Here is a 22,058-nt window from a genome sequence, read left to right as displayed (position 1 = left end):
CTCTGGTTGTAGTCACACAAGTTTCGGAGACTGTTCATTTTTTTTTTAATTCATTTTTTTCTATTAGTCTTCTTGATCTGCTGAAACAAAATCTCATAGATGAGGTGGTCCGAGGAAGGTGTCTCCCAGAGTTCTGGAGCGTGAAGAGTCTAAGATTAGGGTGCCATCTGACTCCATTTCCTGCCAGACTTCTGACCCACAGGCAGCTGTCTCTCCTTTTTGGTTTTCTAAGGCTCTTATGTTGCATGTAGTCCAGGCTGGCTTCAGCTTCTCTATGTAGCTGAAGATGGTCCCCATCCTCCTGCATCCCCTCCCCACATGCTGGTATTATAGGCCTGCACCATCATGTCTTCTTGATGAATTCTGTCTCTCTCTCTCGGTTTGTTTTTGTTTTTGTTTTTTGAGACAGGGTTTCTCTGTGTAACTCTGACTGCCCTGGAACTTGCTTTGCAGACTAGGCTGGCCTTGAACTCACAGAGATCTGCCTGCCTCTGCTTCCTGAGTGCTAGGATTAAAGGCATCACCACCACGGCCCGGCTATGATTATCTTCTTGATATGTCTTCATGCAGACTTTTGTTAGTGAATGTACAGGGTGAGAGAGATACTTCTCTCATTACGTTATCAGTCCCATTAGATTAGGGCCCTACTCTTATAACCTCACTTAGCCTTAATTACCTCTTTGAAGTCCTATTTCTAAATACAGTTTACACTAGGAGCTCGGCCTTCAGTACACATTTTTTAAGGAGACACAAATGTATTCCTTGTCATGCCATTCCTGCCCCTTCCCACCTAATTCATGTCCATGCATGAAATACATACATTTTGCTCCAGCCATTTCCAGAGTCTAAAATTCCAGCCCCAGCTATAAAGTCTGAAGTCCAAAGTTTGGTCTATCACCTGAATCAGATATGACTGAGATATTTGATTATCCATCCTAATCTATACACCCGTGAAACTGACTAAGTTATGTGCTTCTAAAATACTATGGTAGGATAGGCATAAGGCAGACATTCCTACACCAAAGGATAGAAATGCAAATGAAGGAATGGGTGATGGATGCCAAGCAAGCTCAAAACCCAGCAAATTGCACTAGATTGTAATATATGAGAATATTCCATTTTGTCTTGATTCACAGCTGATGAATCTGTTAGTGTGACAATCCTTCCTCTATGGCTCTGCCAGATAGCCCCATCCCCAGGGCTCTGCAGGGCAGTCTCAACTGTCGGGTTTATGTTGAAGGCCATCTTGCCTGTTGAAACCAAGATGAACTAGTTGAATTCACCTATGAGCTATGCCCATCATTTTATTAGCCCAGGAGCTGTACCCACCATCTCATCAAATGGCTGTCCAGACACAGCGTTAGCACTTTCTTCCTAGCAAACTTTCTCGGGTTTTCCCATGAGCAGAATTTCCCCATATCTTTAGATTCTCATTCCTTCTCGATTAACATTCCAGCACATTAGTTCATCTGTCCCATCGCACATCTTAACTACAAAGGTGAGACTCCACTCTTCCCTTCCGGTACCTTATCTACAAGTTGCTGCTCTATAGCCAGTTCCATCACTCTCAAGGGCTTCCTTCCACAAAACACTAGTGTGTTCATCAGACAAGTCTAACATCATAAAAAGGTCATCTCTAGTTCCAAGAGCATGTTCCTCTGTAGATGAATTTCTAAATGGTCTTATTAAATAAAAAACATGGAGTCGGATATAGGGGTTAAAGCCTGAGAGAGATCAGGGAAATGGGGAAAGTCACAGCTAAACTTACCTCACCAACTCAGCAGCTTCCAAATGCGAGTTACTTCCTGTCTACTTAGGCCTATATGCCTTGTTGTTCTGCCATCTGATTTGCTCTCTCTGTTCAGCTACATCACTTCTTCTTTCTGCCCAGCTCTGTCACTTCCTATCTGTCTCTACAGACCTCCAGACCTCCATGGTTAACTAGTGTTGGATTAAGACATGTGCCACCACACCTGGCTCTGTTTCCAGTGTGGCCTTGAACACACAGAGATCCTGCCTGCCAAGTGATAGGATTAAAGGCATGTGCTAACATTGCCTGACTTCTGTGTTGTGGCTGGCTTTTTCCTCTGATCTCCAGGCAAGCTTTATTTATTAAAGCATAAATAAAATACCACATTCCTCACTGCCATCTAAGTCCTCACCAGAACAGCCTTCCCATTCTGCATGTACCTCAGAACTCTTCTGGCCTATCCCCACTATCCCGTTGCAGAGGTGCTTAGGCATGTTTAATGTTTGCTATAGCAAAACTCCGTTTGTTGGTACCACATTCTTAGTTGGCTCAGGATGCCATAGCAAAATACACTAAGTGGCTCAAACAAAAGACATTTATTTCTCACAGTTCTGGAGGCTAGAAGTCCAAAATCAAGGTCCAGCAAGGTTCAGTTCCTGATGAGAGTGCTCCTCCTTATTTGACCTTATTTGAAGATGGTCTTCATATGGCCTTACCTCTATATAGGGGAGAGAGAGAGAGAGAGAGAGAGAGAGAGAGAGAGAGAGAGAGAGAGAGAGCTCTCCTTTGCTTTTATAAGGCCAGCAGTCCTGTTGGATTAAGACCTTACTCCTATAACCTCTTTTAGCCTTAATTACCTCCTGAAAGCCAATCTTCAGCTATAGTCACATTGGGGAGTTGTGATGGCTGTTCTTGGTTGTCAACTAAAATACATCTGGAATTACCTACAACCTAAATGACTGGGTGTACCTGTGAGGGATTTTTTTCTTAACTAAATCATTTGAAGTGGGATGACCCACTTCTAATCTGGATCTTTGAGGTGGGAGGATCCACCTTAATCTGAACTATACCTGGTGACAGCCTATATAAAGGACATGGAAGAAGGACTCTCTCTTTGCCTGCTGGTATCCTCTTGCTAGCATGTCCACTCCTTCCCTATCATTAGAGCCGATTTCTTTGGGATTTCAGCACACACTGAAGACCAGCTGAGGTATCCCACCTCGTGGCCAGAGCAACTACTGGATTTGTGGACCTTCTGTTGGTCGAGCTATTGTTGGACTGGCTGTATGCCACTCTAATAAATCCTCTCTGTGTGTGTGGGGGTGGGGGTGTGTGTGTGTGGGTGTGTGTTCATTCATTCTGTAAGTAAGTTCTGTTCCTCTGAAGAAGCCTAATACAAGGGTGGAGCTTCAACATAATGAATTGGAGGTGAGTGGGAAGAGATAGGTGGATACAATTCAATCCCTATCTGTTGATCATATTGGATATTTTCTTTTGTTCGGTTTGTTGTGTTCTCAAGTTCACAGTCAGTTTCCCCTCCCTCCCTTCATTGTACTCTGGAGCCCATCCTTGAGCTTATTTCAGTTACTGTATTGTTCTCTTCCCTTTGATTATTTCTCCTGAAATTGTGGGGTGTGTGTGTGTGTGTGTGTGTGTGTGTGTGTGTGTGTGTGTGTGTATGCACACGCATACATGTGTGAACATGCCTTGTCAGGTAATTATAACATCTATGCCATATTAGTGTGTTGGACATCTGTGTTAAGACTTTCTTGGTCTTGGAGTGATGAGTGATTTTATACTGAAATCTGGATATTTTGAATATTACAAGACTTGGTATTCTCTTTAAATCTTCTGTATTGGCAGGCCTCCTCAGACATCACTCTGATGGAGAAAGGGCTGGGGAATTCATGTGTGAATTGGTGTTAGAAGTCTGGTTTTACTGGGGCTGGGGTAGGGTTTCAAACTCTGACCTGGGGTGGGGGGAGTAGAAATGCAGGCTCCCCAAATATCCCTTGCTGATAGGGAAGAACCGCATGTTTTCCTGTGCTTGAACTGGGAAATATTGTCTAAATGTTTCTTTATATATGTATTTTTCAAAATGTCATACCTCTTTGAGAGTGACTAGAACTAGGTAGAGAGTGGGTGCAAAGGTGATTTGTAAACTGTCAAGTGCTATATAATTATTGATTATTATTGATATAGTCACTTATATGATCTGTCCATCCTGATTCTTTGTGATGGTATAGCTCAATAAAAATGACTATCAATAAAATGGAGAGAGTCTTTGTATTTTCTTTTTAAACTAAGTTTTCTTGAGCAGTAGTAAATATATATGTATATATATATGTCTTTTGTAATAAGTATATTTTATTTTTAAAGCATTTAATTTTTTACTTATGTGATTGCATGTGTGTACAGAGGGTATGCCCACATACCTATAGACGCCCGCAGAGGTCAGACACATCAGATCTCCTGGACCTGGAGTTAGAGGCAGTTATGAGTTGTACAGCGCAGCTACCAAGAGCTGAACGCAGCTTCCTCTGCAAGAGCAGTATACACTCTTAACTGCTGATGCATCTCTCCAGCCCCAAGCTCTTTACTAGTAATTAACAAACGGTATTGATTTATTTTCATGTTAAAGAATCCAAGCATTCCTGGGATTTACCCAATGTCGTGATTTCCCCATCTCTGGAAAATATGGGAAAAGACATGCCTTGAATGTCTATGTTCTCCTGCTGAGTTGGGACTGATGTGTTTATAGATTTGTCGATTAGCTTTAGGACTAGTCATGTTTCTGTTTCTTATGTTTGGTTTGTAATTGTGTCCTTTTCCTTTTGAGATTGCTTCTTCATAGTCTTTCTCTTGATTCTGTTTACAAAGTTTTGTCAACTTTATTAGGCCTTGAAAATTAATCTTTTGGGGTTTTAGAAAGTCAACTTTATCAATATTTACTTTACACATAATAAAATTCATCCACTTGTTCAGTGAGCTTGGAAAAAGTTAATGCCTCTTTCATCCACCACTGTGATTGTGTGCTGTATGGTAGGGTAGCTGTTCCTGCTTCTCCCTCCTCCTCCTCCTCCTCCTCCTCCTCCTCCTCCTCCTCCTCCTCCTCCTCCTCCTCCTCCTCTACTTGTCCTGTTCCTATTTTCTCCCCGACTCCTTTCTGCCCTCCCTCTTTCCATCCTCCCTCCATCTCCTTCTCTCCTTCATTTCTTCCTTTATTACCCGCCGTGCTGTCTCATCTGTTCCCAAATGTCCTTTTTAAAGCTGAGTAATATTCCTCGGAGTGTATGTCCCGCTCTTGAGCCATTTCTCCAGCACTGCATTTACACTTTAAAAACTGTAGTTAAAATCTAACTACATCGCTCCCCCTCTCCCCTTTCCTCCCTCCAATTCTTCCCATGTCCCTTTCCTTCATCCCCTCCCAGACCCCAACCCTCAAGGAGGCTAGAGAGATGGTCAGTGGTTAAGAGAACATGCTGCTTTTGCAAGGGACACTAGTTCAGTACCCAGAAGCCATGTGGGTGGTTCACAGCCACCCATAACTCCAGATCCAGGGGATGTGACACCCTCTTCTGGCCTCTGCATTGAACTCATGTGCAAATCCATACTCAGATATATACATTAAAAATAAGAGCCGGGCGGTGGTGGCGCACGCCTTTAATCCCAGCACTCGGGAGGCAGAGGCAGGCGGACCTCTGTGAGTTTGAGGCCAGCCTGGGCTACCAAGTGAGTCCCAGGAAAGGCGCAAAGCTACACAGAGAAACCCTGTCTCGAAAAACCAAAAAAAAAAAAAAAAATAAGAATAAAAACTTTTTAAGTGGGATATCTAAAATGTTGGTGGGGGCTAGTGGGGATAGAGCCTAGGGCCTCTTGAAGGCTAAGCATGCACTCTGCCATAGAGCTACATCCACAGTGCCTCTATGTTTTTATCTGTTTTAAAATTTCATTTTAGGCCGGGCGGTGGTGGCGCACGCCTTTAATCCCAGCACTCGGGAGGCAGAGCCAGACGGATCTCTGTGAGTTCGAGGCCAGCCTGGTCTCCAAAGCGAGTTCCAGGAAAGGCGCAAAGCTACACAGAGAAACCCTGTCTCGAAAAACCAAAAAAAAAAAAAAAAAAAATTTCATTTTTATTCATCTGTGGGAGTTTGGTAGACATACTCTTGATGTGTTCTCAAATACAACGGTAGCGTGAATCCTAATTGGTCTTAATAATAAAAACTTGGAGTCAGATAGCTGGGTAAATGCTGAAAGATCAGAGAAGTAAAGGAGCAGCCAGCAGAGAGAGTTCCTACCTCTACCGAATCCTCAGACTGAAAAGAGGGGCTCCTTCTCCTCCTGCCTTATATTGCTGTCTCCACCTCCCTAGTGCTGGGATCAAAGGCATGATTCTCCCTAGTTCTGAGATGAAAGGTGTGAGCCTCCACCATCTGGTTCTGTTTCTTTTTTAGACTGGCTTAATCTCATGTAATCCAGAGTGACCTTGAACTCCTGATCTTCCTGCTTCCTCCTTCCAAGTGCTGGAATTAAAGGTGTGTGCCACCACTGCCTGGCCCCTGTGGTTAACTAGTGGCTAGCTCCGCACTCTGATCTCCAGGCAAGCTTTATTTGTTAGACCACAAACAAAATATCACCACAGACAGCTGCCCTCATTTATGAGGATGTGTTCCATGATGTTCTCAGTGGCACATGAAACCTCATGTAATACCATATCTTATGTACTTTATTCTTATAGCTTTTCTTTAGTATATGTGAATCATTGATCTTGTGCCTTAGAGCCATTATTGAGTAAAAGTAAGGGCTACTTAAATGCAAGCACTCTGATATCCTGGCAGTCAATCCAATAACACAGTGGCCAAGTGACTAAGGAGAAGTATATACAGTGTGGATACATTGGACAAAGAGATGATCCATGTTCCTTTTGGGGAAGATGGAGCAGAGGGGCATGACATTCAGATCAATGCACAACTGAAAACACAGGAATTGATTATTTCTGGGATTTTTCATTTAATATTTTCAGATGGTATTTGATGTAAGCTTTATTATTATTTGATGCAAGCTTTATTAGGGTACACAATATATCACCACAATTTGAAATTTCAGAAAATGGGGCCACAGATAGAAGAAGAACCACTATGTCTGTATTGGGATATTATCTCCCATCATTCAATTAAAAAAAAAACCAATATAGAGGGCCAGTGAAATGGCTTCATGAATAAAGGTATCTACCACCAAGTATGATACATGAATTCAATCCCACGCTGACAGGTGGGTGCATGCCCAAGAGAAATAAAAACACATTTACAAAAAGATTTCTACAAGTGGGTCATTAGCTCACCATTACAGCAGCCCAAACAGGAAACAGCCCAAATGTCCATCAGCAGTATAACAGAAGAAAACAAATTACAGTGTTTTCATGCAATGGGCCATTAGTCAACAATAAAAGGATGAGCTGTTAATACACAAGTGAATGTCACAAACATCTTGCCTAGTGGAAAGAGCCAGACCCCACAGCACAATGCTACATGACTCCTTTCATGGGACCCTCTAAGGGAGGCCCAAGTGGTGGATGATAACAGAAAGTAGAAAGGCAGTTGCTTCTCAGGGAAGGACTGTCTGCGAAAGGGAGAGCGAGATTTCTAAAGTGCTTCAAAAAGTAATTAAGAAGCCAGGGTCTGGTGGCGTGTACCTGTTATCTGCTCAGGATGCTGAGGCAGCCTTGTGAGTTTGAGGCCAGAGTGTGCTAAACTGGGGCTCTGATTCGAATAATAATACGGGGATGGTAATAACCTAGTGAAGGCTCAAGATTAGTTTAACTTTGGGGTAACTGAAGCTGCTTGCACACTAATGGGCTCCCACCATGCTGTCCAGGGGCTCTGCTTTGGTTTCCTGCTTAGGATCCTATGCTCAAGAATTTCCATGTAGTTCTCAGAATTGTCACCAGGTAGCAGTGTCGCTCAGTCAATCAGACTCCTGAGGCAGCTCCATGGAGAGTCTTGCCTCTATGCAGCTGTTTACATTGTCATCAGTCACCTTTGAGTAGACCACATTATTCACCCCGATTACCTATTTAATCCACCAGGCTCAGGGGAAAATGACTTATCTGTTTGTCTAGGATGTATCTGTGGCTCTGTTGCAGGAACCCAAGGATCCTGTTGAGGACTGAACAATAGCAAAATTCAGATACTGCAGTGGCATGACCTTTGTCTTGACAGGTGGCACATGTGCGGCACAATCCCCTGTGGAAGAGTTTGGAAAAGCAGAGGGGCCACCTCTGTGTGTGTGTGTGTGTGTGTGTGTGTGTGTGTGTGTGTGTGTGTGTGTGTGTGTAGAAAGAGAGAGAGAGAAAGAGGGGGAGAGAAGCCAGTTGTGGTGACTCACACCAATAGGATAGCCTGAAGAGGTGGAGGCAGGAGGATCACAAGTTCGAGGCCAACATGGACTGTGCCTTGGCACTGGTGAGTTGGCTCAGGAGGCAAAGACACTTGCCTCCAAGTCTTATGATGAGTTTGATCCCCAGAACTCATATGGTAAAAGGAGAGAATCAACTTCTGCAAGTTTTCCTCACTTCCGTGTGTGCGATGTGGCATTCCCCCATCAAATGAATTAATCATATAGTAATATTTTTAAAAGAACTTATGAAAGAGTAAATACGTTTTAAACAAATCTGCATGTCTCTGTGTTCAAGGCACACTTCCATAGCTTGCCTACTAGCTGTATTGCAGAGCTCTGGACCCTATGGGTAATTGCTGGCTTTGTTGAACACATGCCATGTCCCATGAACAGCTGTGATTGCTGAACACATCTGATAGCTTTAAGATGTAGGGAGTCAATTAATCATCATCAGTCATCACAGAGGCTTCCTCAGGGGTAGATGCAGAGACCCACAGCCAACAATTAGGTAGAGCTTTGGGAACCCTGCCAAAGAGGCAGAGGAAGGATTATAGGAACCAGAGGTGTCAAAGACACCAGGAGAACACAGCCCACAGAATCAACTAAGAAGAGCTCATAAGGGCTCACAGAGACTGAAGTGGCAATCACAGAGCCTGCATGGGTCTGTGCTAGACCCTCTGCATACACGCTGTGGTTGTTTAGCTTGGATTGTTTGTGGAACTCCTAACAATGGGAGGGGGGTATCTCTGACTCTTTTACCTGTTCTTGGGACCCTTTTCCTCCTACTGGGTTGCCTGGCCCAGCCTTGATATGACGGTTTGTGCCTAGTTTTACTGCATCTTTTTATGCCATGTTCTGTTGATATCACTGGGAGGCTGGTCTTTTCTGACAGGAAATAGAGGAGCAGTGGATCTGGAGGAAAGGACAGGTGGGAACAGACTGGGAGGAGTGGAGGGGTGTGAAACTGTGGTCAGGACATATTGCATGGGAGAAGAATAAATAAACAAATAAATAAATATGTAGGGACTATTGATATCTCAATTTTGAGGCAAAGAAACAGATAACCAGGGTTCTCTGTGCCCGGTGTCAGGGCAGCTGGTCATGACTGACAGGGCCACAATCAGGGGAGAAAGATCTGAGATGCTTCTGCTTACTGGCTGGGAAGGCAAAATGATACATAATTGCCATCATTTCCTTATAACTCTTGAGAAGATCCCCAGTTCAGCAGTCCTCTGCGTCCAGGTGCATGCTGACCAGTGAGCCAGACCTTCAAGGCCAGCCAGAGCAACATAAGACCATTTTTCCATGTCTCACCAACATAACTGCCTAAACATGTGCTGAACAAGGTCAACAACAGATATGCCAAAGTGGATGGGGAAAACCCAAGAGGTCTCAGTCCTGCACAAAGAATTGTACACAACTAAGGAATGAAGAGAGGGGGAGAAATAGTCTCCCCCAAGGAAGAGCACACCGATTGGTTATCCAATACCAATGGTCAGCCCTGAAAACATACATACAAGGAATATTACATAGACTGAGCAGGTTGTGTTTATGAATATATATGTATATACATATTGCATGCAATAACAATTAATGGGGAGAAAGGCCATGAATTTTAAAGAGGTCCAGAAGGGGTATATGAGAGGATGTGGAAGGTAGACAGGGAAGAGAGAGATGATGGTATTATATTATAATCTCAACATAAAGGGAACAAAAGAAATCAACCCTAAAAACAGACCATGGTTCTCTTCTTGTGCATACTTAGCATAGCTCTGTACCCTAGTCCTATGGCCCACTGCTGCTGCAGGCTGCTCCTGGTTTGTATTTAAAGGATGGCAGCAGCATCGCCTGTTCTGTACTTTCAGCCTGAGGTGGCTGCATCGTGGGTAAAAGGTGTGTGTTTGGAATTGCTTGCTGATTCTTGGCAAAATAGCCTGGAATTATTTTTAGCTCTCAAATCCTCACTTGCCTCATTGTGTAGGATGTCCTGTTCTCTGATAGACTACTCATTTTTTAAAAAAGTGCCCTTTCACAAGGGATGACTTCCAGTCACATTCTTGGCTTTGGGTCCCCCTCCCCACTTTGTCCAGGGGTTCTTATAAGACTCCAAATTATAGCTCTTTGGTTTAGCTTTGTGTACACACACACACACACACACACACACACACACACACACACACACACCCCTTAACTGTATTGCTTTCCTCCTCCATACACAGCTCAAAGCAGGCTGTTCCTACCTGACACCTGCATGCTGTTGTTTCTTGCTCCCACAGCCCACAGTCTGAGCCTCGCAGGACCAGTAACCAGCCCGTCACCACCAGTTTCCACAGTATCAGATCTGTAAATTTGTTTCTATAGGTTTCCACACCTAAAGTTGGGAGGCAGATCCAGCCTAGAGTGGAAAGATGGCCCCACTCTCTCCCCTACTTGTCAGAGCGGTAGAGGGCGCTCTTGGGAGCAGCCCTGGGAAAGGAGCTGAGGAAATCACTCTCAGACCGCACATAAGACAATTAGCAGTTTGTGAAGGTGAAGCCTGAGACCTTGTGCTTGGAAATGTACTGTTACATTTTGGATCCTGAATGTCCACCAAAGGCCACATGTTTAAGGCTTGGTCCCCAGCCTACAGTATTGTTTGAGGGGGAACCTTCAGGTTATGAGGTCTAGGAAAAGGGAGTGAAGCCCCTGGGGTCATGTCCTCAAGGGAGATAATGTGATCCTGCCCCCTTCCCCTCTTTCTTTGCTTCCTGGCTACCATGAGGTGAGCAGCCTCCTCCATCTTTCACTCCCACAGTGATGTACTCCCTTACCACAGGCTAAAAAGCAACACAACCAGCAGACCACAGTCTGAAGCCTCCAAAACTGTGAGCCAAAACAACCCTTTTGTCTTTAGAAGTTGATTTCTCTCAGACGTCTGTTGCAGGAACAAAGGCTAACCATTACACATACCCTCCAGATGGTCCTGCCCAGCCTGCTCTGAGTGTTTTCAGAGATTAACATACTGCTCAGAGACACACCCCCTTCAGTGGTGTAGCTATTGATAGGATGCCCACGTTCCTGTGAAGAGTCTCTTACCCATGCTCCTGTGAAGAACCTCTTACTCATGCTCCTGTGAAGTCTCTCACCCAACTCCTGTGAAGAATCTCTCACCCATGCTCCTGTGAAGTCTCTCACCCATGCTCCTGTGAAGAGTCTCTCACCCATGCTCCTGTGAAGAATCTCTCACCCGTGCTCCTGTGAAGTCTCTCACCCATGCTCCTGTGAAACCTCTCACCCATACTCCTGTGGAGTCTCACACCCATGCTCCTGTGAAGAGTCTCTCACCCATGCTCCTGTGAAGAATCTCTCACCCATGCTTCTGTGAAGAATCTCTCACCCATGCTCCTGTGAAGAATCTCTCACCCGTGCTCCTGTGAAGAATCTCTCACCCGTGCTCCTGTGAAGAACCTCTCACCCATGCTCCTGTGAAGTCTCTCACCCGTGCTCCTGTGAAGAATCTCTCACCCATGCTCCTGTGAAGAATCTCTCACTCATACTCCTGTGAAGTCTCTCACCCATACTCCTGTGAAGAGTCTCTCACCCATGCTCCTGTGGAGTCTCTCGCCCATGCTCCTGTAAGGAACTCTATTGAAATTCATTGGTTAACAAAATATAAGACATGAATGTAGAGGGGGAACTAGTTGGGAAGAGGAAAGGATCTATGGAGGGAGGATATAGTGAGGGGTGAATATGATAAATAAAACATATGCATGTATGGAAATTATCATAATGAGACCCATTATAACTTACAATTAATAAATGCTAACAAAACATTTTAAAAAGAAAATTTCTTAAAGAGAATCACCTTCAAGTGGAACTATGGACTGTAACACAATTACATCACAAGAAGGGAGATGCATCCAAGCAGATAGGTATTCCAGCACCCTGGGGCCCCCATCCAGATGGTACAGTTAGAGGTTTAGCTGGTAGAAAACTATGGGAGAGCATTCAGGTCAGGAGACAGCATGTACTTGCAGAGGGAAAGAGACTTGAGGGACTAAGGTGTATTGGGGACAGGGACAACCTCAGCATAGCTACTATTGATGGCAAACTGAGAGGTCGGCCAGCTTATGAAGAAGCCTAGAATGCCTCCCACCAATGAGTACAGGAGTCTGGGGGAATGTTTCAAGAGATAATTAACTCTAGGCCTTAATCAGCCAGATTTACATTTCTCTTGGGTCAGGGTCAGTGGCTGGTACCTGTGAATGGAGGGGAGACACAGCTTTCTCCTCTGCTGTCCTATCTTGAGAATTAGATTGATAGAAGGCAAGTTAATAGTAATAAAGCATGCAAATGTAAAATAAGTCTTTTTCATGACATGAGCCTTTAAAAGGAAATAAAGGACAAACAAAACTGATGTGTGGTGACAGAGAGGTGACTCAGTTAGGAGTACTTACGCTCCTGCAGAGAACCTGGGTTCAGTTCCCAGCACCCACACGGCGGTGATGGGGGCAGTCTCACAACTGCCTGTAACTCCAGTTCCAGAGGATCTGACACCCTCTTCTGGCTTTTGAGGGCACCTGCATGTATTTGGTTCACACACATACACTCAGGCACATACACATAGATAAATATATTTTTAAAGAACATGTTGTAATGGGTAGCTGTTCCAGCTTTGACCTGGAAGTACCACTTTTAGTGAGGCTTCTGGAACTGCCATGCCTACCTATGACCTGCCTCTGAGGCGGGGCTGAGACAGGAGCCCTTAAGACCTGAGATCTGGATGTGCCGGCTGCCTTGGTTCCTTGTGATCATGGATCCTGGATGATAGACCTAGCAGAGTTTTCCAGAGAACACTGCTGGACTGCACGCACTTCACCTCTCCCAGATCCTGTAACCAACTCCTTTACTGGCTGTAAGTTACCCCAAAATAAACCTCCTTTTTAACTACATGGAGTTGCCTTAATAAATCCCCCAATAACATGTTTTGTATAATATTGAACGAAGTGAGGCAGTTGTGGAAAAGATACAAGGTTAGTGAAGGGGAGGACAGCTAAAGGAAGATGACCATAATTAAACTTCTCTCAGCTGTGACTCCTCCTTAAAATGTGTTCTGTTCTTCCTGGTATGAAGAAAGCATCTCCTCTCCAGAGTTTCTACTCTGCCATCTTGAGGAACAGGGAGCTAATCGTACCCTACTCATACCTGCTGTTCTTTAAGTTGTCCTTGAGGTGACTCCTCTGTCAAAGTGGCATACTGTGTGGATCGCATGCTCCACCATCCTTCCCAGGGATTAGGGGTGTTTGGTGTACATGGGTAATCCTGCTGAGACCCAGGGATCCAGCTGACAGAGGCATTGCTATCCTATAATAGCATGCAGCTTTAGGAACCCCACTGCAGGACGAGGGAGCTGTGGCCCCTTACTCTTGTCTGGATGTGGTTCATATTCCCAAACTCCATGTACTGAAAGTTTGATTTCTAGTGAGGCAGCGAAATTTTCAAGGGGTGGGGCCCAGTGGGAGGTTCTGGGTTCCTATCTTACCCACTATGTGGTCATGCTCACAAGCATCTCTCCCATGATTCTATCAGCCAAAGTGTCCTCACCAGAGTCAGAGCTGTGCTATTTAGATTTTAGCCTCTAAAACTGTGAACTAAACAACCTTTTTATTTTATTAAGAACCCAGCTTCAGGTATTTCATTACAACAACAGAATAATATGGACTTCATGCCTGCTTTGCTATGTGTTAGCCAAATAGTGCACTCTTTGTTTCCATCAATAGACTGTTCTCCAGCACTAGCCCCACAGTCTTAACCCAGAGGTTGAAAGGCCATAAGAAAGACCACAATGCTCACCTTCCCAGCACATGGGAGAGGAGAATGAAATGGGGCTTGGGGCTTGACTACAGTGGTCATCAAATGTTTGGAAGATTATTTTTTTATTATTTAAAATTTTTTGTTATTGTTGTTCATGATGATGGTGGTACTTGTGTATATGATGTGTGTGAGTGTGGGTGTGCACGTGGGTCACAGGACAACTTTTGGGAGTTTGTTCTCTCCTTCTATCTTGTTGAGGGAAAGTCCCTCTTACTTCTACCATGTTGCTTCCCCCAGGCTAGGGGCCTAGCTTCATCTCCAATCTTGCCATAGGAGTGCTGGGATTGCAGGTGTGTATCATCACATCTGGATTTATATGTACTCCATATTTCTAATTCAGGTCATCCAGGCAAGTGCTTTTACCCACTGAGCCACCTTGCCAGCCCAGACCTTTTTTAAAAAAATTAATTAACAAATTAATTTTTTGTGGTGTTGGGCATAGAGCCCAAAGTCTTCTGTGTACTGGGCAAGCACTCTACCAGTGGTCTCTTGGTGTGTTTTGAGATAATATCTTAGAGTTTCTATTGCTATAATGAAACACCATGACCAAAAAGCAACTTGGAGAGGAAGAGATTTATTTGGCTTTCATATCCAGAGTCATAATCCATTGAGGGAAGCCAAGGCAAGAATTTAAACTAGGCGGGAGCTGATGCATAGGCCATGGAGGAGTGCTACTTACCGGCTTGCTCCCCATGGCTTGCTCAGCCTGCTTTCTTATAGCATCCAAGCCCAGCAGCCCAAGGAAGGCCCCACCCACAATGGGCTGGGTCCTTCCACATCAATCACTAATTAAGAAAATGGTCCACATGTTTGCCATGCACTTGCCACCCCAATCCTTCACACTGACTTGTAGGTGATGTGTGTGCCTGACCACCATATTCCCAGCCCACTCCCTGACTGAGCCCAGCTCAGGGCTCTTCCTTTCTAGGTTCTGTCCACTGACACCCCCACATCAAGGGTCCATCTTCATTTGGGCCCATACCTTCTTCACCAAAGTGCAGTCCAATCTTATGGAGCATTTTGTCAATTGAGGTTCCCTCCTCTCAGATGACTTTAGCTTGTATCAAGTTGACATAAAACTATCCAGCACAGACAGGGTCTCACTATGTAGCTCAGGATGAACTCATAATCCACCTGCCTCAGCCTCCCTTGGTGCAGGGACAACAGATCTGTACCACTATGCCTGGCTGGGGCAGAGGAAATGGAGTAGTCCTGGAGTGTGTTGAGTAGAAATGTCATCACATGGCAGCAGACCATTCTTCATAATGATGCAGACAGCACCTGAGTACCTTGACCGCAGAACAGGCAGATGACTGCCCTGGGCCCACTGCAGTGCAGAGCTTGGGGATGTCCCACAATGTATCAGATGCTGCTTGGCCTGGAGAATTCCTCTTGCTAGGAAAGGTCCTAAAGGGGACCCCAGGGACCTCACTCACTCACTCAAAGCAAAGGCCACTATGAACAGGGTTCCTTGGGAAGTATGACACCCACCCACCTGACTGGGTGGAACCTGGATCCTTGAGCTGACTCTGGAAGCTTCTGCCTCCAGAACTCCTGCCCAGTTCCTGCTGCCCCGGCTTCCCAGCAGTCCCCAGGGCCAAGACCTTCTTCCTGCTGCTCGGCCTCTGCATGGCTGCCTTGCCAGGCTGCGTGTTACCTGCTGAGGCTTGCCCATGCTGGAGCTCTGGTATCTGTACTCACCTGCTTATCTAGTTCCTGCTGTGTCAGGCAGCTGTCATCCCATTTTGCCAAATTTCTGTCCATCCCTGCACTTGCCACCCCAATCCTTCACACTGACTTGTAGGTGATGTGTGTGCCTGACCACCATATTCCCAGCCCACTCCCTGACTGAGCCCAGCTCAGGGCTCTTCCTTTCTAGGTTCTGTCCACTGACACCCCCACATCAAGGGTCCATCTTCATTTGGGCCCATACCTTCTTCACCAAAGTGCATTCCTGGACATCCAGATGCCATCTCTTCTGCCAGCTTGCAGTCAGTCACACCACAGCTCCTCCCCCCTTCCACTCAAAGATTTGACCTTGAAGCCAGCCTCTTGGTTTCCTGTCCTGTGCCTGTAGGGCCAGAAATATCTGGCTGTGAGAACAAAGAGCCTGTCCCAGTCTTCCTCAGCCATGCCTCATCTGGGAGAGCCATGCTTTCTGGGCGGAACTCACCCTCCCTACAAAAGCAACTGGCCTTTCTTCTCAGTCAGTGAAATCAGCAATAGATCTGTAAAGTCAGGGGCCAAACCTCAGTGATCATCAAGGTCAGGCTTCCGTTTTGCTCTTGGGAAACTGAGGGTCTTGTGGTTGATGGTGGCAGAGGTATGAAGTAAATAAGCCTGCCGTGGGAGGCTGAAGCCAGCTTGGACACAGTGTTTTTGAGTGCACCACACCCAGCTCCCAGAGTGACAAGCCAAAGGCCAGGCATGTGGAAGTGTCGATTCTAGTCCAAAACAAAACTCCTTTGTTTTTGCACCAGCTTGGGCTTTCAATGCCAGGATCTAAGGCAGGAAGAAGACTTAGCACACCGCTACTGTTTGACTGCCTTCCCTCCAGAGTCCAGGCTTTGGAACCTAGTGGGGATGGTATTGAGGGGCAGGGCTGCAGGCTCAGTTCCTTAAGTTCCTTAAGTTCCCAGCGTTCACGAAGCTCTAGATTTGACCCCCAGCACATCAAAAACTGGACAAGGTGGCACATGCCTGGAATGCCAGTACTCAAGAGGTGGAGGCAGGCTCCCCATGGGAGCCCTTACCCTTTTGGAGGAGGGGATGGAGGGGAAGGCTAGAGGGGAGCAAGAGGAGGGGTGAGAGGGGAATCTGTAGGTGGTATGTAAAATGAATTAAAAAATTTCTTAAATAAAAAAAAGAGGTGGAGGCAGGAGCTGCAGAAATCCAGTTTCATCCTTTGCTACATAGTAAGTTCGAGGTCAGTCTGGACTATGTGAGCTCCTGTCTCAAAGGGGAAAAAGTGGGGAACTGGAGGGATGGCTCAGTGGTTAAAAGCACTGGCTGATCTTCCAGAAGACTCACCCAGCACTCACATGACAGCTTACAACTGTCCATAACTCCAGTTCCAGGAGACCCACAGCATCTTCTGGCCTCCACAGACATCAGGCACGCATGTGGTACACAGACATACATGCAGGCAAAAACACCCATACACATAAAGTCAAAGTAAGTATCTTTAATATTAAGATAAATTAAAAAGTGGAACCTTTAAGGGGAGATGAAGGACCCCCATCAGGAATGGACGAAGCCCTTATAATCAGAGACTTTAAGTTTAACAGGGTTTAACAAAATAATAATCAAAAGGGTTTTCAAGGGAGCCATTGGGGACTCTGGGATTCTCCTGTGTACAGTCACATGGATGATGTTGACATGCTGCACGACACATAAGCATCCATGGAGTGACATATGAACGAGAAACTGGAAATGACACGGATTGGGTAATGTCTTAGGGTTTCCATTGCTGTGAAGCGACACCGTGAGGACAGCTCTTCTACAGGAAAACATTTCACTGGAGCCTGCTTACAGTTTCAGAGGTTTAATCCGTTGTCATCTTGAGGGGACACATCACAGCATGAAAGCAGGCATGGTGCTCAAGAAGGGAGCTCCTCCAATTCCGAAGTTATAAATGTCAGTTTGTCCATCCAAGCCACTGGCTCAAGTACTGCAGGAGGGCCTGTGTGGGAGATGGGAGCGGAGGGCCTGTGCTCTTAGGGTGGAAACTCTTTGAGCCTGTTTTTGTTTGTTGTTTGTTTGTTTGTTTTGTTTTGTTTTTGTTTTTTTTCAGCTTTGAACCCTGAAACTGCTTGTGGCAGGTTCAGTTACTGACAGCACAAATCCCACTGAGTCAATTCAAGGGTTGAGTGACTTCACAAGCCCTGGTCTCAGGAGATTCACTTTCATATTGGGGTAGTGGTTCATTTGAGAATACAAATCTTCAGATTAACTATGCCCAAAATACTGTCTTGAATTATGAGATCCATCAATTTTTAGTACTGTCTAGACCTGCATCTAGAACTACGTCGTAAAATCTTTAAAGCATTTGTTAGATGTATGTGTGAAAATTTTGTTTAAATGTAAACTTCATACCATGCTGTCAGTTTTTGTCTTAATAAAACTATAGATTTATATATATATATATATATATATATATATATATATATATATATATATATATATATATATATATATATATATATATATAAAAGAAGGGAGCTCCTAGGAAGTGAACTGACTTGAGCTTCTGAGACCTCAAAGTCCAGCCCCACAATAATGATGCACTTGCTCCAGCAAGGCCACTCTTAACTCCATCAAGGCCACACCTCCTAATAGTGCCACTCCCTATGGGCCAAGCATGCAATCACATGAGCCTACAGTGCCATTCCTATTCAAACCACCACAGATAGTATCATGGCCCCCCACCTGTGTTGATGACCCCTCCCCCTCCCTGAGTTACAGCTGGATACAGCTGTTATACTGTGTTCCCAGGGCACCTGGAACTCTAGGCAGCCTTAAGAGCAAGTTCTGACCAAAGAGATAAAAGTTCAAGATTTGGAGATAACTTCTCAGAAGGCTGTTTCGAGAAAGTTCCCACAATCAGGAGGGAGATCAGCCCCTCCTAGCCTCCGATGTGAACATGGCTGCAGAATGCATGGCCAGTTTTTCTCCATGAAGCAATCGCAAGTTAGACACAGAAATGTCACAGTTCTCTGGGCTGAGAAGTTCAAAGTCAAGAAGCTGCCGTAGAAGACTACCCAGGCCAGACTGGAATGGAGAGGGCAGTCCTGGTGCTTCTGGGGCCACCCACAGCCAGGATGCCCTGCTCTCCCACTGTGCCACACCCTTTCTGAGAACAGTAGTGCCCTCCCTCAGCCCACACCCTACTTGCCCTCTCTTCTACAGACCCCTCCACTTGTAGGTACCTGTCCTGAAACCTGGTGCTCCGGTGCCTTATTCTTAGGGTCACTGGCTGCCTGTGGGAGACAGGGAGGGTGGGGTACAGACAGCCACAGCAGGAGTGGAGTCTTGACATCCCTTCCACACCCTGTACAGAAACCTTAGAAGGATGGGAAGTACGATTGCCTTGTCCCCTCAGGTAAGGGTTACTCTGGGACAAGGGCCTGTGGTGCCCTAGATCTCAGTCTTCCTCTCACACTAGAACACCCCAAACCCTGGATCCTGACCCTGGAGAGTCTTGTTTGAGGACTTTGGGTGATCCAGGTGGTTCTGATGGGGACCCTGGTAGACACGCCAGCCCTTCCTTAGCAGTCAGGCTTTCTTTGTGCTCTTGCCCCATCCTTTCTTTCTGGCTGAGCAAGCAGGGGCCTGCTCCTTCATGACCCCCACCCTGAAACATGCTTATGTTTCAGTGCACAGTCATTCTGTATTAGATAAGCACACCTGTCCCAAAGGAGATCCTCATGGGCGAGGGGTGTTCATGTATGTTCATGGTATAGAGGCCAGAAGACAGCCCTGGGTGTCATTCCTCAGGTGCTATCCACCTTCTTTGCCCTTATTTTACTTTATTTTATTTTATTTTATTTTATTTTATTTATTTTATTTATGAAACAGCCCATTTCTGCCTGTTCGGTGCTAGGATTGTGAGCAAGCACCGCCCTGCCCACCCTGCCCAGCTTTTTACTGGGTTCAGGGGATTAAACTCCTGTCTTTGTGCGTATAAAGCAAACCCCGTACTGATGAGCAGTCTCTGCAGCCTGGAAGCCTCACTTTTGAGGTTATGTCATGAACCAAGGTGGGAAACAAACTCTCTTGGCAGAGAGGAAAGGCCTTCTCCTGAAGAGGCGCAGAAGAGCAACAGGCCGGTTCCTTTCCCCAGAAAACGCCTTGCTTCCTGGCTGACACCTCTGTGCGCATGCTTCTGGGGTATCTGCTGCAGTAGATGTCAGGTGCCCCTGTGCTCTCTGTGACAGTCTGGTGGCAGGGGTGGCAGTGGACCGAACACTTTCAGACTCATCTCAGCCTGCCGAGGACACAAGCTGCCTGGGAAGAGAAGGGTTGCTGGGAGTCACGCCTGTCTTCATCGGCTGTGGTTGTGATCCAGGCTCAGGGTATGTAAAGGGGCAGAGAGTGGACATGAGTACTGGGTGAGAGAACAGGGTTACGGTCAGGCCTTTTGACTGCATCCAGTGTGGAAGACCAGAAGAAGCCAGAGTGGTCTTTCCCCGACCTTCCTGTCCGTGCCCTGGCCCTCAGGTAGCCCAGGCAGCCTCTCCCGGCTTAGTGCCTTTTGGTCCTGCCTGGAGACCAGCCTGTACCCTGCCACATCTGGTCATGGCTAGCTGTGGAGAGTGCTCAATCTGCAGGGCTGAGCTGCACCAGAAAGCGGCCCTGCCTCTGTGGCAGACCCGTGACTTCCCAGCTGACTTGTGTTACAGAGCTGTCTTAGATGTCTCACCTCGTTATTGACCTTGTGATCAGCCAGTCCACTACGGACTCTGCCCCCGCACACATAATCTAGGATCTAGGAATCTGTGGTTTGGTCTTTCTGTTTGCCAGGCCTCTGTGCCCTGCTGTGTTTGAACCCATCCTTCCAGCTGGTCAAGATTCTTTGAGACTCGTTCTGTCGTCCAGCTCTGCACTGTCCCCCACTTGGTTTTGTGTAGTTAGCCAGTTTAAAAAAAAAAAAATGATTTCTAGGCTCTGAGGCAAAGCAGATGGCACCACCAGGAATTTCTTGAGGGACTTGGGGGTCTCAGCTGATGGTTTTTTTTTTCTCTCTTACTTTCTTTTCATCCCAGATGGCTGCACCCAGCCTGCTCCCCTCACTCTATTTGGGTGATATCTGTAGATAAACCCTTCTGCCAGCCCCGCCCCAAAAGAGGAATCTCGTCTGGTGTCTTCCCCAAGCCCGTCAAGGGAAGAGCGTGTGACCCTTGCTAGCTATAATATCACACCTCTTGGTTTTGAACATGGTCAAAGGACACTTGGTGCTAACCGTGCTCCTGAGAGTATGAGAGAGGCTGCTGCCATGATGTTGCATGACAAAACTTTTCCTGGGGAGATGCAACACACGTGTCTACTCACCCCAGATAGAGAGCCCACAGCAGGCCAAGTATTCATACCACCGAAGTCCAACTTGGGGAACCAGTGAGTTTTATTAAGGTGACTTACAGGAATATGGGTGAGGGGGCACTTACAGGAGCAGAAATGACTCAAAGACAGCTGTGTCACCAAGGCCCGCCCCAGCATGGGTGACAGCTCACAGAGATGGGAACCTGGAGCTCAGAGCATAGCCTGAAGGCAGCTCAACAGGTTGGAGGGTGTCCTGTCCAAGTGACTCAGTTGATCGACACCTCTTCAGGCAGTTCGCCTGATTTCTGTTCCTTCCAGGCAGCTGGTCTGGTATCAGACTCTGCTTTGCAGCTTGGCTTATCTGAGAGTCTTTTGTGCACCTCAGCTTTGCTCTTCGGAGAGGGACTCTCGGCTCTTACTGCTTTCTCTGGCTAGGAGGGGCCTAGTGAATCCAGTCAGCCTCAAGGACTTCCTGAAGCTGTTTTGAATTGTTTACCTTCCTGTATAAGGACCTTCCCTGCAAGATGGAATATCTCAGTCTTGGAGGAAACTGTCACACAACACATGAGCCCAGACAGACATGTGGCCTTGCACTTATGGTGACAGAAAATGGTAGATTAGAGGAGGTGTTGCTATGGTTCCAGGAATTTTGACTGTTCTCGAGGGTTCATACACTGCAAGCTTGGTCCTCAGTATGGTGACGATGGGTTAGCAGAATCCTTAAGAGGTGGAGCCCACAGGGAAGTGACTCAGTCACTGTCACCACCACCCCTCCTTTAGCGTCATTGTGACCACTACACAGAAATAACTTTTTTTAAAAGAGAAAATGGATATTAAAATTTTATATACTGGCACATTTCCAGGCTGTTTTTCAAAGAAAAAAATTATGTTACTTTAGTTCAAAACTCCACATCAAAGTTTATTTATTCAAATTCTAATTTTATAAACACATAATGAAAGAAATATAGATTTTATAAATATATATTCAGAACAGTAGTTATGAAGTATTCAAAATATCAGC

Source organism: Peromyscus californicus, unplaced genomic scaffold (genome assembly GCF_007827085.1).
Source record: "Peromyscus californicus insignis strain IS unplaced genomic scaffold, ASM782708v3 Scaffold_7__1_contigs__length_154581171, whole genome shotgun sequence".
Classification (NCBI taxonomy): domain Eukaryota; kingdom Metazoa; phylum Chordata; class Mammalia; order Rodentia; family Cricetidae; genus Peromyscus; species Peromyscus californicus.
Note: the sequence above shows the minus strand (reverse complement) of the source record.